This window comes from Camelina sativa, chromosome 14 (assembly GCF_030686135.1).
Source record: "Camelina sativa cultivar CO46 ecotype springtype chromosome 14, ASM3068613v1".
NCBI lineage: Eukaryota > Viridiplantae > Streptophyta > Magnoliopsida > Brassicales > Brassicaceae > Camelina > Camelina sativa.
The window spans coordinates 24,603,533-24,618,327 of NC_141893.1; the positions used below are offsets into that span (position 1 = coordinate 24,603,533).

General features: G+C 38.9%; 1 long non-coding RNA gene across 1 annotated transcript; it reads right to left on the minus strand.

Annotated features, from left to right (window-relative positions):
- Positions 1 to 8,720: 8,720 nt before the first annotated feature.
- LOC109128782 (uncharacterized) lies at positions 8,721 to 10,190 on the minus strand. Its single transcript, XR_002035097.2, has 3 exons — positions 9,915 to 10,190; positions 9,266 to 9,351; positions 8,721 to 9,099 (listed from the first exon to the last, which is right to left on the minus strand). It is a non-coding gene; the product is annotated as an uncharacterized LOC109128782 (long non-coding RNA).
- Positions 10,191 to 14,795: the final 4,605 nt, after the last annotated feature.

Here is a 14,795-nt window from a genome sequence, read left to right on the forward strand (position 1 = left end):
GTTTTGGAGTTTTTAAGAATTTTCCAAGTGTGGAAAATAAATTTAAAAATCTCATGCAAGTGTGGAATGCCTTGCATGATCGATTTTTGGAAATTTGGGGTTGAGAAATGCATGTTAAAATTATAATTTAATTTTGCATAATTTTTGAGGGAGGTTAAACCCTTAGTTCTGATGGGAGATCAGTCTAGGAAAAAGGGTTGGTTTTGGTGAGTCCATACGAGAATCTCCAAGGGTGGAAAGAGCCGTTTGATGTACCCAAAATTTTAATAAGTAAGTTTAACCTCAAAAATTGGGAAGCAGGGTTGTTGGGGAGGCCATGCGAGGAAGAGTTCCGCATGTGAACCCAAAACCAAGGAATTGAACCTCATGGTGTTGATGGAAGAGCGAACCATTGGAGTGTTGTTTCCTAAGGACATGCGAGAATCTCCAGGTAGGAAAGAGCCGCATGCATAAGAGAAATTTGGGTTTTAAATGCATGTAAAATTTAATATCTAAAAGACTTAAAAATTTGGGGTTGGGAGCATATAGGATGCATGCATGTAGGATTTTCTTAAGTTGCATGATTGTTTCTTGTGGCTTAAGTTTGTGTGTGGTGATTGTTTGCTGTTGTGAGCATGTGTAGCTTGCAACTAGTGTGTTGTGCTTAATTCTTGGAGTCTTGAGTCCTAGAGTTAAGTGTTGTCCTAGCTAGTTCGCGGGTTAAATGTCTCGGTCCTTAGCTAGAGATCGTACTCTGTTCCTGACGTGTGTGTGGAAGTCCGGTGAGCTAATCCAGAGGGATCTCATGGCAGGATGGATTCGGGTCTAGCTAGCTACTACCCTGAACAGCATGACGATGCGGCACGGTTTACCCGATTGTGTACCTGGGATGAGTGACAATTCGGATGATTGGGGGTGTGTCCGTTTGGTTGCCTTTGTGGTATCAGCGCGGAAGAGTGTTGGGACAGGACAGAGGATCGATGGGCCCTAGGTTGTGGAGTTATTATCGGGTATGTGTTCCCTAGGTTGATTGCGATATCCCTGGGTAAGGTCTGGTAGTGTCAGTCATGGTGTGGATACCTGACTTTGGAGTCAAGCGTGGACAAGTTATCTTCATACACGGCTAGCTCTTTCCACTTTGGCAGTGATTGCAAAGTGAAATGGTGTGGAGGCCAAGTTAGAGTCAAGGTCTAGGCAAGTCAGGTCTTGTTTGTTCCTTGATTGCTTGATTGTTTGTTTGGGTGTTGTTTGATTGCTTGTTATCCTTCCGCATTGGGTGATTTGATTGTGGGGTAGTTGGATGTGTTGAGATAGCATGTTATGGGGAGATAGCATGTTATGGGAAGATAGCATGTTATAGGGAGTCAGCATGTTAGGGGGTTAGCAGGTTAGCGGGTTGCCCAACTCACTGAGTGATCTTAGATTACTCACCCCTCTCCACAATTCTTTTTCTTGCAGGGAAACTTAAGAGGGTAGTACCGAGTTTAATGGATCGGATAGGATGTTTTCATGTTGTGTTGCAAAGTCCTTGCTTCTTTTTGTTATTTTTATCCTTTGTTCTTGGTTAAGTTGGATCCGACGTTTTTGATTTGTATTTTTATGGATTTTGTAAACTTTATTCTATATATAATAAATCGATTATTTTCATATATAATTTGGACAAGTGGAGCTGTTTGCGGAGATATTCCGGGTCCAGCAACGCCGTGTACGGACCGAGGGTTGCAAAGCCTAAGGTATGTACCTAGCGGATAGACGGATGTCAGTGGACTGGCTAGAGAACCTAATTCGTTGGTGGAACCTCGGCCGGATAGCAGGCAATCGTCTGATTGTGATGACCACCGGGCCGATCTTAGGTTAGTCCGGCCGTGCGGGCGGTTCGGGGGCGTTACACAATTGGCTAACTCACATATGGAATCCCACTGGACACCCTGCGACTTGCCAACACCCTCTGCTGTCACACTCTGGTCTGCAGTCTCGCTAACCACTGGGACTCTGCCCCTACCCCGACCACGTCCGCGTCAACGACCACGTCCGCGTCCACGACCACGACCAGCAACAGCATCCTCTCTAACCATCTGCACTACCATGAACAGAAGGCTAAGCACACAATTAAATATACACAAAAACATAAACTCACCGTGGAATCACACTGTAGGCTCGAAGAGGATGTTCTAGGACTCCATGCCACACACAATTGACTAACTCACATAATCAATCAAGACATGCAATCCCAAGCATCTACAGCACAAAGCCTAGTGAACCTAAACCTAGAACCGTAAGGGCTCTAATACCAAACTGAAACGACCTGACCCGTTTTTCTTTTTTCTTTTTAATTAATAAATAATAGATAAGAAATACTCTACATCTAGTGGTCCCATACCCACTAGCCACCTAACCACAAACACACCAAAACAGTGGAAATAACAATACCAATAATTCAATAACCAATGAATGATATCCAGTATAAATTCCAAAAAAACCATAAACTAGTGATCCAATCAACATAAAGCAGTGAACCAGCAATCCTAACAACATTCCAGGACTCAACTCTAGCAACCTAACAGAAGCCAGACAACCAAGCGAGCCACTAGAACATCCCCCTCTTCATTGCCCTGATTCCACGATCACACTTTGCCTTTACCTGCACCATAAACACAAATTGCAATGAATGAGTATTTTATAAACACTCAGTAAGGCAATCCTCCCATCAACTGGGCTATACACACAAGCAATAGAGATACTCTAACCATCAAACAACAATCAACAAACAAACCAGACACTGCATCGACTGACGCTAAACATGCATCGACCGACGCATGCTCGACTTTACACGGAAGCCCTAATTGCATCGACAGACGGCTCCACATGGCATCGACCGATGCTCGTAGGTTAATCCGCATCGTCCTCGCACTGCATCGACCGACGCACATGCCGAGCATCGTTTTCCCCAAAGCTTCTCGTCGGATCTTCGTTCCTACAAGCCAGAAACTCGATCACAAGCCTCAAGAAAGCCTCACATGAACCTAGAAAACGTTCTAACAAGCTACAAAACACATAAAACACACAGATCATAGAATCTCTAACTTAGATAAGCCATGGTCATGCACTTACCTTTTCCACAGAAGAAATCCAACCCTAACACAGGAAGAAAACGCTCCTAGGAAGCTCCTACAACGATACCAACTACAAATCTCTATAGAAACAGCTTCCAACTCCAAGAATCTCCCAAGAACGCTCAAGAACACCAAGAACTCTTCTTTCACTCTTTCGTTTCTCTCAGAAGCGGCTAAACTCGACTAATGAGACAAAAACACGACTTAAGGGTTTTCCCTAACCCAAAACGCGGCGTTTAACTTAAACTCGTCTGCACTAAACCAGCTATGCATCGACCGATGCATCACCAGCATCGACCAATGCACATCCCAAACCGGGATTTCGATTCGCGGTTGTTACAAGACTCTTCATTTTTTCCCAAAGATTAAACAAGCACCAATGAACTATAAATGAGGGCCGTGGGTTCAATCCTAAGACTCAACTTTTGCAAGGCAAATTCATCACTATCCCCAAATGCAAATGCATACTAAATGCTTCTAGACTCAATCCTAAACACAAGAATGAATATAAAGCTACATGCATTTTTTTTTGTTGGTTTAAAATTTTTTTTTTGATTTTCTCAAAACATAACTATTAACAATGCATCACACAAAAGATGAAAATCAAAACAAAACACAATGTTAGATGGTTAGTCCCTCCCCCGAACTTAATTCACACCGTCTCGGTGTGAGAAAAACTGAGAAAAAAGACTAACAGAAAACAAATAAAAATGTAGATTCAAAGTGGTATAGACAATGGTAAAGTTAGGACCATACCTTGGCCCTAGTTGTGAACCTTAGGTAATGGAGTGAGTGGAGGAGCTTTGGTGCTCTCTTGAGATCTTGTTGAATTGGTGGAAGGAGTGTGGAGGTTTGTGACAACCCGTCCCATGGACCCCATTAGCCCCCCGCTAGCTTACCCTGTGGGAAGGTTGTTAAAGGGTGGGGATCAAGGTTCGAGGAACGCCTGGCGCACCAATAACCTATTGGTGGATTGAGATATCCACAGTGATGGGTTAGGTTCGATGCCCTGCAGGGCCAACTTGGTACCTATGGGTGCAAGCTAGCGGGGGGCTAGTGGGGTCCACGGGATGGGTTGTCACAAGTCTAAGCTTAAGGATTGTGTCACTTGAAAGCATTTTCTTCTAGTGTAAAGCTTGCATGATCATTGCTGCATCTCTATATTATTTGGACTTTAATTTGATCTTTAAATTATCTTGTAGATGAACTATGAATGCTAGCTCATGGAAATTTCATTTGGGGTTAACAATCTCTAGTTGCCACTCTATTTTGATTAACCCAATCTCTTGTCATACCTTTGAACACCGACCTTTTCTTTCAAGCCTTGTGTTGATTTGTTGAGTGAGGCATCTTTGTTGATAATGCTATAGGTTGTGAAATCTTGAGAGTATTGAGAATGACAAAGAACTGGCTCTTGTTTTAGCTAGGTTTGGAATCTTTAAAACTAGCTAATAGGACTGGTTTTGTAAGAAATAGGTGGTTAGAATTTTGATTTGGGTAAAGGGTTGGAAACAAGAGAGATTAAGGGGGAGAAAAGGTATACTTGGTCAAAAGAAAAGAAAAGATTTGTTTCTAAGGTTAAGTTTGGTTAAAAGCTCTAAGTCACTGAAGAAGAAAAAGAGAAAGAAAAGTCTAGCTGATGTCTCCTAGAAAAGTCTCATCAAAAAAAAAAAGAATGCTAACCATAGTTGAATAAGAATGAGAGTTCATCAAAAGAAGTTTCAAAGAAGTAAAAAATAAATAAAAAAAGAGCTTATATTTAAAGAGAAGCCTTAGAGATATTCAAAAGTTTTAGACCATAAGTAAAGAAGAGAAGGGGTCTAAGTTGAATTAAGTTGAGTTTTGGGGTTAGAAAGAAAGAAAAGAAGGATGAGAAAAATGGTAGAAATGCTTCTGGGTGGGTAGAACATCAAGAGCTAAGATTTGTATGCCCAAATTATTCTCAGTCTTAGATTGGTTTCACAACTGTCTAGCATTCCTCTTTGTTTGAGAGTAAACCACCCAAAAAATCCATTGCCAACCACCTTTTTATAACAAGCCTTTCCCCTAAACCAATTGAGCTTGAGTTATTTTCCATTTGCAAGATCACACCAAATACTTTAATGAATGTGAAAGAGATGTTCAATAGGATTGCAAGTCTTTGCCAATAGATAGAAGGTGAACTAGAGTGGTGCATTGTGACAAGCTTAGAAAATTATTTGTTAGCTCTTTGATTGATTGTAACACCATTGAATTACATTTAAGGACTATGGTTTGAATCCTTTGTCTCATGCTCTTAGGTTATGAGTCCCATTTTTAAACCTCTCTCTCTTGTTTTCCACTTGGTTTTTGCTAGAGGATTAGCAAAATATAAGTTTGGGGGAGTTGATATCTTGTGTTTTTATGTAGTTTTAGAGTTTAATTCTTCATTGTTTTGTGCATATTAATGAGCATTTAGGTTGTTTAGGTTGCATTTTGCATCAAGTTTGTTATCTCAGATGTTGGAGTAGAGATGTACAAGGAAAGTGTGGTTTGGAGACAAATAAGTCAATAATTAGCAATATAATGGAAGATACACATTTGGATGCACACAAGATGATTGATGATTCGGAACCAGTCTCCAGTCCCTCAAAGATCGACTCGTATGAAGACCTTTCCTTGGGATGTAGCTCCAGAATTCTTCATATAAGTTATTAGAAATTGAGTAAGATTTGCAATGGAGGTGATTTCAGGCCAATCAGATGTGTGTGTAAAGAGTTATATCTGTTTGAGTGAACGTATATACAGCCAAAGTGAGGACAGGAGCTACCAGCGGCTAGAACTAGCGGCCAAACCACGGCCGATCGAGTCCTCCATGCCACGAACAGGAGCTACCAGTGGCCAAGAGCAGCAGCCAAGTGATGGCCGATTGGACCCATCGGCCAAACGGTGGCCGGTTGAGCTCTCCACGACGACAACATGAGATAGCAGCGGCCACCACCATCGGCCAGAAGGTGACCCATGGACACCATCGGCCTTGCCAATCGGTCAAGCTGTCCCTGTGGCCGCCTAAGTCCACACTTGTTTTAGTTTTAATCCGGGTTTGACCCAGTTTGTTTTGGGTTGACCTTGGTCTTTTTCTATTTTCGTACAAATACTCTAACCCTATTAAGGGGAGACTTATCTTTTGCTTAGCTTTTGTTTTATCTTTTGTTTAGCAATTTTTAGGGTTCTTAAGCTTATCTACTCTTGGTTTGTTGAATGAATGAGTACTTCTAGGTTTTTAATATTAAGTTCATCTTTTATATTCTATAATCTACAATCTCTAATTATGATTTCACAAAGATCAAACTCATTCCTTTCTGTGATCATAACTATGAGTGAGTAGATCCTTTAGAACTTTGGGCTTGGTAGATGAGGGAGATAGATGATTGATCTTTGATGTCTAGGGGTTTATTTATGTGATTCCTATCTTGTTTAGTGTTAATAATGCTATATAGGCTTGATAATGCTTGAATCTAGACATGAGGATTTCCATGCTCATAAGGTGTTCGATGAAATTCCTGAACTAAACTATTCAAGAGCTTTGCATTCTTATCCAATGGAAATTGATGATTAGGGTGCTTAGTGGTATTTAGACTTTTTTATAATGCATGCATACCTTGTAATTACCTTTGGAAATTGTTGATTATCACTTGATTAGCATATGATCTCTATCATGGAAATGGATTGATTTGAATAAGTGTTCTTAGCCATAGGATTGTTCTTGATTGTTGCTTAGACATCTAGGATTGATTAGCTATCTCCCAAGTCATTAACCTTGCCCAAGGTTCACTTGTTTAATCTTGATTTAAAGTCTGTTCTTAGTTGTGTCCTTGTTTGTTTTGAGTTTGCATTGCTTGAATTTGTTTTGTTTTCTTTCTTTGAATCAGTTTGTTAGTTAAGATTGTTACAATAAACAAATTCTTGTTTAAGTTTAGATTAAGCAGCTTTGTGCATTCCTAGTGTGTTGATTAATGCAGATTGTGGATTGATAATTTAATTGTAGTAAAAATACTACATCAGGGACCAGAGAAACAAATGAAAGTAAGGGCAAAAAGAACAACAACACTAAATAACTGGAATTTAGGGCAAATTCATCCGAAATCATACCAATCGTCGGGGTTCTCAACTTCGGCACGAGTTTCTGGGGCTTTCCCTGTCGCGGTCGCCGGAGCCAAAGGTGGAGGATTGACCCGTAGAAGGGTCTGAAAGATGAAATTCATCAGTTTGAGATTGTCATACTTCAGCGGCTTCCGGAGTAGTACGGCGGCTGTGATTTCACAAAGATCAAACCATTTGCTTTGTGTGATCATGATGATGATTGAGTAGATCTCTTAGAACTTTGGGTTTGGTAGATTAGGGAGATAGATGATTGATTTTTGATATCTAAGGCTTTATTTATGTAACTCCTTTCTTGTTTAGTGATTATAATGCTAGATAAGCCTTGATCAAGTTAATTCTAGATATTAGAACTTCTATGCCCAGAAGGTGTTTGATGAAATTTCTGAACCAAACTATTCAAGAGCTTTGCATTCCTAGCCAATGGAAATTGATGATTAGGGTGTTTAGTGGTATAAAGACTTGATTTTAATGCATGCTTATCTTATGATTGCCTTTGGAAATTGTTGATGATTGCTTGATTTGCATAGAATCTTTATCATGGAAGTGAATTGATTTACATAAGGGTTCTGAAACATATCTTTTTGTGGTATAGACTTATGAATGAATGATGATGCAATCAGACAAACATACTTAAGCTAAAACCAAGATGAATGATCAGATTGAATGCATGGGATTTCAATTACTCTTATGCAGTTGCAGTATAAGAGATGTCAATCCATAATGAGTAAGATGCAAGTAATCAGGATGTGAACACTTATCTAAGTTAAGCCAAATATGAAAATGGTTTTGTACTAACAACCTAATGATAATGATAAAGTGCAGAATGTAAAACTACTAAGATAACAGACTAAATGCAAGGCATTAACTGAAACAAAGACGAATGCAATGAAACAAAAATTAAAGTAAAAAGATGCAGAACATAAACAAGAATTCTGAAAAGTAGCTCGAGCTAGCACTCGATCGTATGCTCGATCGAGTAGCAGGTCGAGTGGGAAGCTTCGAAGAACAGAAACAAAATAAACAATCAAACAGAGCAATATGAAAGTAAATCAAACAGAAAGCGGATAACAGTGATCAAATAGAGAAATCAATAAACACAGAAGGTCCTAAGGATGGACTTAAGCTATAATAACCTAAACTGATCAACAAAACTCCAATAACAAAGAGATAACCATAGACAATGATCCTCTAATACTTGTTAATCCATTCTCATGACAATAACAATCAAGCTTAGATACTCCTAGACCTAGTTCTCACTCACTAGCTATTACATATAAAAGCAGGCATTAAAGTTCCAGATCATCATATGTCAAAAACCATCCTATACAACCAATTTCTTGGGATAGGCACAATGATCTCTAGCATTAGTATTGTCCAGCTACTTAGAGCACCTTTATCGGGAGATTATAATTTTGAAACTCTTAGAATCTTTTAACAATAAATTGTGTACTTTTTAAAACTAAGAACTTTTTGTAGGTGAAATAAAATTATCCCCCTCCAATGGTCAGTTTCTTAATGAGATTCTTATTTTTGAAAAATATTGTTTTCAAAATAAAAATATTTGAAGTAGAACATAAATGTTTACACATTTAAAAGAGAAGGTAAAGATGAGCTTAAACTCATGAAGAGAAAGATCTGAGTTTACTCTTTCATAGATGATATAATAGCTTCATGATCTTGGAACCATCAAAACGGTAACAAGTACGCTTTCCAACAATCTCAGCAGGGAAAGCAACATCTTCGAGCATTGCTTCATGAACAGAGGTTAGAGTCCTGTTACGTGGCCTCTGAACAGCAGCACCTTTCTTGGGAGGACGCATTATCCTTCTGAATGGGATGTAATTAAATCACAACGACTTTGCGGTTTCGAGAGATATCCATGTGCCTGCAATGAAAAATCAAATTATTTTCCCTCTGTATAACAGAATGCAACCATTAAATGAGAAGGGGAAGACACTAAATAGAGCAACAAACAAAGCCTAAGAGAAGATGAATAATTCCACAAAGGAGGACAAAATTACAAACAAAGACATAAAAAAGGTATTAGTTACCTGAGCAACTTGCTCCTGGCACTCTGTTGGTTCAGCATTCTTATCCTTCTTGATCTTGTTCTAAGCGGAGAACATCTTCACAGATCCTGAATTGCAAAGAAACAAAACAAGAAAAAGGTCAGACTTTAGGCATAGGAGATTACTACTAACATAACAGGTAACCTTGTAATATACGAATCATTTCTACAAAATTCAGGAATACACATTTTAAAAGTCCATGAACACAAACTGACAGGTAATAGTTTCAACCAAAGCTGAAGGCTTTCAATATGAAGAGAACAATCTATCAAGAAGACGTACAAACAAAATTTGTTCGATTCAATCATACTAGTCTGCAGCAAAAGACAATGCTTGATAAACTACAGAGACTTAAAGTATATCTTAACCACAATAAGGCAACGAATCAGAAGCCTAATGACAGAAGCTGAATTTTTATGTCACCAGTTTACAAAGCTTTAAGATTTTAGTAGAAAACATCAACATTGCCTCTGAATCAATTTCAAATGTGATCCAAAAATTACAGTTTCTAGCCGAAGAAGAAGACATAATTTTAAAAAATCCAGTTGAACCCTAATTTCAAAAATCAATGAACACTAATTTCTGAATCCTTACTAAACAAAAATTGATTCAAAAATAAAGACAAACATACTATGAGAAAGAGATTGGTGATTGAACATCTCCGAATTAGTGAAGGAAAGGCTCCGATTTGGTGCTCTCTGATTTCATCCAACCAAGTCGTCGATTAACTCACCGAAAGTCACCGTTGAGATCCACCATCGGTGGAGAGGCTGAGCTAACGGCCAAGAACAGACGAATGGTGACCACAAATCGAATCAATCTACTCCACTTCCAACAGATCACTGAGAAATCTCAGTCATTGCGAGAGAGAGGAAAAAAAATGTAATTTTTTCACCCAACCATTTTTGAGCGCGTCGACGCTTCTTAAAGATTCTTAAACGCCAGGCTCTTCTTAGTAATATTGTCATTTTTTTTTAATTTTTAATCAGATTAAAGTTAAGATGTATGACTAAGAAGTCCGGATAAAAATGGTCTTAAACATTGGTATGATGCTAAGCAATCTAGGATCTGTTCTTACTCTCTCAGATATAAGAACAAAGCTTGATCAGTCGAAGCTATCATAACTCTCATCCAGCCTAATTCATCTCTAAGGTCCTAACACACTACTCAGATCACTAAACATGATAAATAAAATCATAAACCCAGAAATAAATAAAACTTGCATCATTAGAAAGATAAGATAAAGATCTATAATATTGAACAAAGAAATAAACTTAAATTCTCAATACCCAAAGAGTTACAGAAGCAACAAGGTAAGAAAATCTAAGGAAAATGCATAAAAAGTAGATGATGTAAACAAAAAAATAAAACTCCTAAAGAAGTAAAAACTAGTTTTTTTGTGATATTTTTCTCCCTAAAAATGGCTTGTCAACGGCCATAGTGTACAGGGGGTTTATATAGGAAGGTAGGGAAGCCCTAAAATAGCTAGAAGACAAAATAAGAAGGCGGCTCGGTCAACTCGACCATGTGCTCGGTCGAATGCATGGTCGAGTCAGGTCTTCTTCTGCTCGTTTCAGTCGGTTGAGTGTCTGGTCGAGTGTGGTGGTCGAGTGGACTTCCAGATCTTGGTTCTGCTCTGCTCTAGCTCCTTTGTCTGCTTCTCTTGATGGCTCCACTCTCCTTCAGCACTTCTCCATGCTCTATTTGGTACTAAATCACCTGTTTATGCAAGAAATAATGCAATGCAATGCAAATTCACTATAATGCATAAACAGCCCTAAAACTACTCAATTTTAACCTAACAAGGTAGTAAATCATGCAAAATGTGCAAATAAACTGAAGTAAAACAAGGTAAAATAAATGAACATCAACACCCCCAAACTTAGTCTTTGCTTGCCCTCAAACAAACAAACAAGACATAGGTTGGGAAGTGAGGTTCGAAAGTGGGATCTCAGAACCTTAAACATGCTAATAGACTAGCTAGAATCAATGTCCAAGTTACTAGTACTAGGATGCAAGGTGAATGAGCTGTATTTAAAGATTTTAGACAAGCCTTTCACAACCTTAACTGATTCAAGCCTTAGACTTCCACATTCATTCAAATCAACCATTTCCTTTAACATTTATTAAGCAAGAACATGAATCAGATTATGCAATGTTTAAACTCATTTGGCTTGGTAATAAGGGTTTAGAGACAAAAATGGTCTCTCTTTTGAGTGGGGCTTATCAAACACAAGGGTTCTCTTACAAAAAGTGGATTGAGCTTTAGAAGAAGGCTAAAGGTAAGATCACTTAGATACATACAAGAACAGAACTTTGTCTACCCAAAGGTACCCAAAGTGTTTTGTTCCTATCATTCTAATCCCATAATGTCCTAGTTCTACCCTTTAACTTCTTCTTTTCTCTTTTACCCTTTTCTCTTTTCTGTTTTTAAGTCTTAGGAGAGGTTTCTTACTTAGTTTTTCTAGTGGAATGGGGTTTTCTTTCTTATTTACTAAGGTTCTTACTCTTACTTGTTTCCCAAGTCAGAAAGCTTTTCAATAGACTCTTCTTTTCTTTCTTTCTTTTCTTTGAACAGAACCTTACTTAAAACTTTTAATACTCCCCATTCTTTCACTTAGAGTTTAAATTTGCTTTAAAACACTTCTCTCCTAAAGACTTTACCCTTTTCTTTATCTTTTCCCTCTTTTCTTTTCTCTTTTTAAACATACTAAGTCCCAACCCAGAATTTAAATCTCCTAGTCCTATCTAGTTTGAAAAATGCAAACTAGAACTACATAAGGTTTTATTCTTGTCAGTTCAAGCCTAACACTTTCTACCAAGCTCAATCCTAAAAATATGCCTCACACACACAAGATATAACAAGGCTTGAAAGAGAGGTTGGTTAAGGGTGGGGGAAACTGATTCAATAATGGAATCAGCTACTTGGATCAACAAGAGTGGTAAAAATGGAAAAGATGATCCAAATATGTGTATAAGTATCCATGAGTTTAAAGCAATGCACAAACTGATATTTAAAGGTCAATATTAGGTTCTTATAAATAGGAAATGGTTTCAAATCACAACATGCTTCAGTTTAGACAAAATGCAATTTAGGAATTCTAGACTTGGTTCAATCTTATGTTTCTAACCACTCAACTAGCATACTATTAACTTGGGCATTGATCCTAGTTTAGTGAATTTAAACATGTTAACAAGGCTAAACTCATCATAGATCCCTAATGCAAATTATGCAACAATCCTATATGAAACATGCTAACAAGATCCTAATATGCAATGCAAACTACATGAACACTCTGTTTTTTAAAAGATTTTTGTGAAATTTTTTTAAATTTTTAGGTTTTTTCTATGCCTTAAATGAAATGCAAATACTAACATGATAATGATAAAAATTTGAAATAAGAAAATAGAAAACAATGTCAAATGTCATCTCAAACCCTCCCTTAAACTTAATTTACACAGTCTCTTGTGTAAGAGAAATTTGAATGAGGATTCAAGACTTAAAATAAAACTAAACAAGAAATGCAATGGTATTTATAATGAAATGGTGATTGTGGTACCTCATGGATTGTGGAAGAAGTTCTCTACAGTATCACTCATGCTGTCATAGGTGTAGTTGGGGTCTTGATTCTGACTTGGAGATGGAGAAACAGGGTACTCGACTATGGCCATCGGTTGGGACTCGATCGAGTGCTCGGTCGAGTGCTGGGTTGTATGGCTGGTCGAGTGGGCTGCTGTGGGTAGAATGGTTGACCTTGCTGCCCATAGTATTGTTGCAAGAGGGCTGGGTCCATGAAGTAATGAGGTGGAAGGGGTGGGTAAGCTTGACCATAGGGATAGGGTGGATAACCTGTAGGAGCTGAAAACCCATAGGGAGGTCTGGGCAGGTACTCGTCCGAGTACATTGGAGGTGCTTGGTCAAGTGGGTGCTCGAGTCCACTGGTCGAGTTCCCTGGAAACTGCTGTTCTGTGAGAACTGAACCTCTCTCCCTCTAAATCGGCTCATGCAGCGAGGCTCTAGCTGGTATCACCGGGTTTTCTGCTCTAGACAATGCTCTAGTTGAGCTACTCCTTCTCAAAGGTCTTGATGGTGCTGGTGATGAATCTCCACTCTTCAACTCAGCAATCTCCTTCTTTAAACCCTTGATGGACTTAGCCATCTTACCCATGTTCTTCTTCAATTTATCCATAGTCTTGCCATGCCACTTGTTCCACTTCTGTAAAAGTGTCACCCTTTTGCTTGTCTCTCTAACTCCTCTACTATCTCTTGGACTTGGTTCATAATCTTCAAAGTAAAACTGTTCTTCCCCATCCGCCATCTCCACATCTATAGCTTGGTCTTCTCTTACTTGGGTTGTACCATCAAACAAAAACTCAGCAGCTGGCCAAAAGTCAATGTTTAGCCCTTCCCTTATGGTGGTGAGTGCTTGACTAGGTAGAACAAGCTGAGTATTCCCCACTGTTGGATGCTCAAAGTTGAAAAAGGTGCTTCCCATGGTGCATCTCCTTTGCTAGAATGAGGGTGGAAGTGAGATATTGGGTGTCTATCCATCTTGGTTTGGCCTTCTCTCCTTGAAGTGGTACATTGGAAGATACTAGGATTGGAGTGATGATGCCTCCAATGGTTAGAACTCCAGTTGAGTTCCTCTTGTGTAGCTTGCTCACCCAGCTTCTATAATAGATAAATTGGTCAATGACGACCATAGCCAAATCAGTCTCCACACTACTCCCAAGGATAATGGTCCCATCTCTTGCTTGTGTGATGATCCCATAGAGTGCTACATCAATCATCTTAAGCTTTCCCTCATTCAAGTTTCCAGTTTCCTTCCTAGCAAAGAATGTGTTTGCTAAGGCCTTGTGGAAGTACCGTAGGACTGAACTCCTTATCTTTGAACTCTTGGTCTGAGAAGAAAAGTAGAGCTTGTTATCTCCAATTTTTTCCCAAACAGCAAAGAGTTCATCCTTTGGTATGATCATGTCCTCTTCACTTCCAAATTCATTCCCATTGAGTGTGGCTAGCTGCTTGAGTGACAGCTCATACTTCTTGCCCTTGATGGTGAAGTCAATGTAACCAGCTCCCATGTCTTGGCTCATTCCTGTAAAGAGATGCAACTTGATGGTGGCTAGAAGTTCACAGCTCTCTTCTCTCGATTGGGCTTGGGCTTATAGTCACTCGATTGAGTACCTCTCGTGGGCTGGTCGAGTGACCCCAAAAACCTATTTCTACAAGTCCAATTCTTCTCAAACCCATCTATACTCCCCTTAAAAAGCCTGCTCAACACAAACATGAAAGAAAAATATCAAAACTACAAGGAAAATTAAACTTATGTACAATGATACCTTAGGGACTTCCTCCCTAGTGAGCTTGTTTAAAGTTACTAAGCTTGACTTTATCCGGCTTTTTAAGATTGAGGGGCATCTTGGAGAAACATTGTTAACTTATACTGTTTCTCCTTTTCTCCCTGTACTTCTTGACTCTTTGACCACTAACTGTGAACTCACTACCATCCTT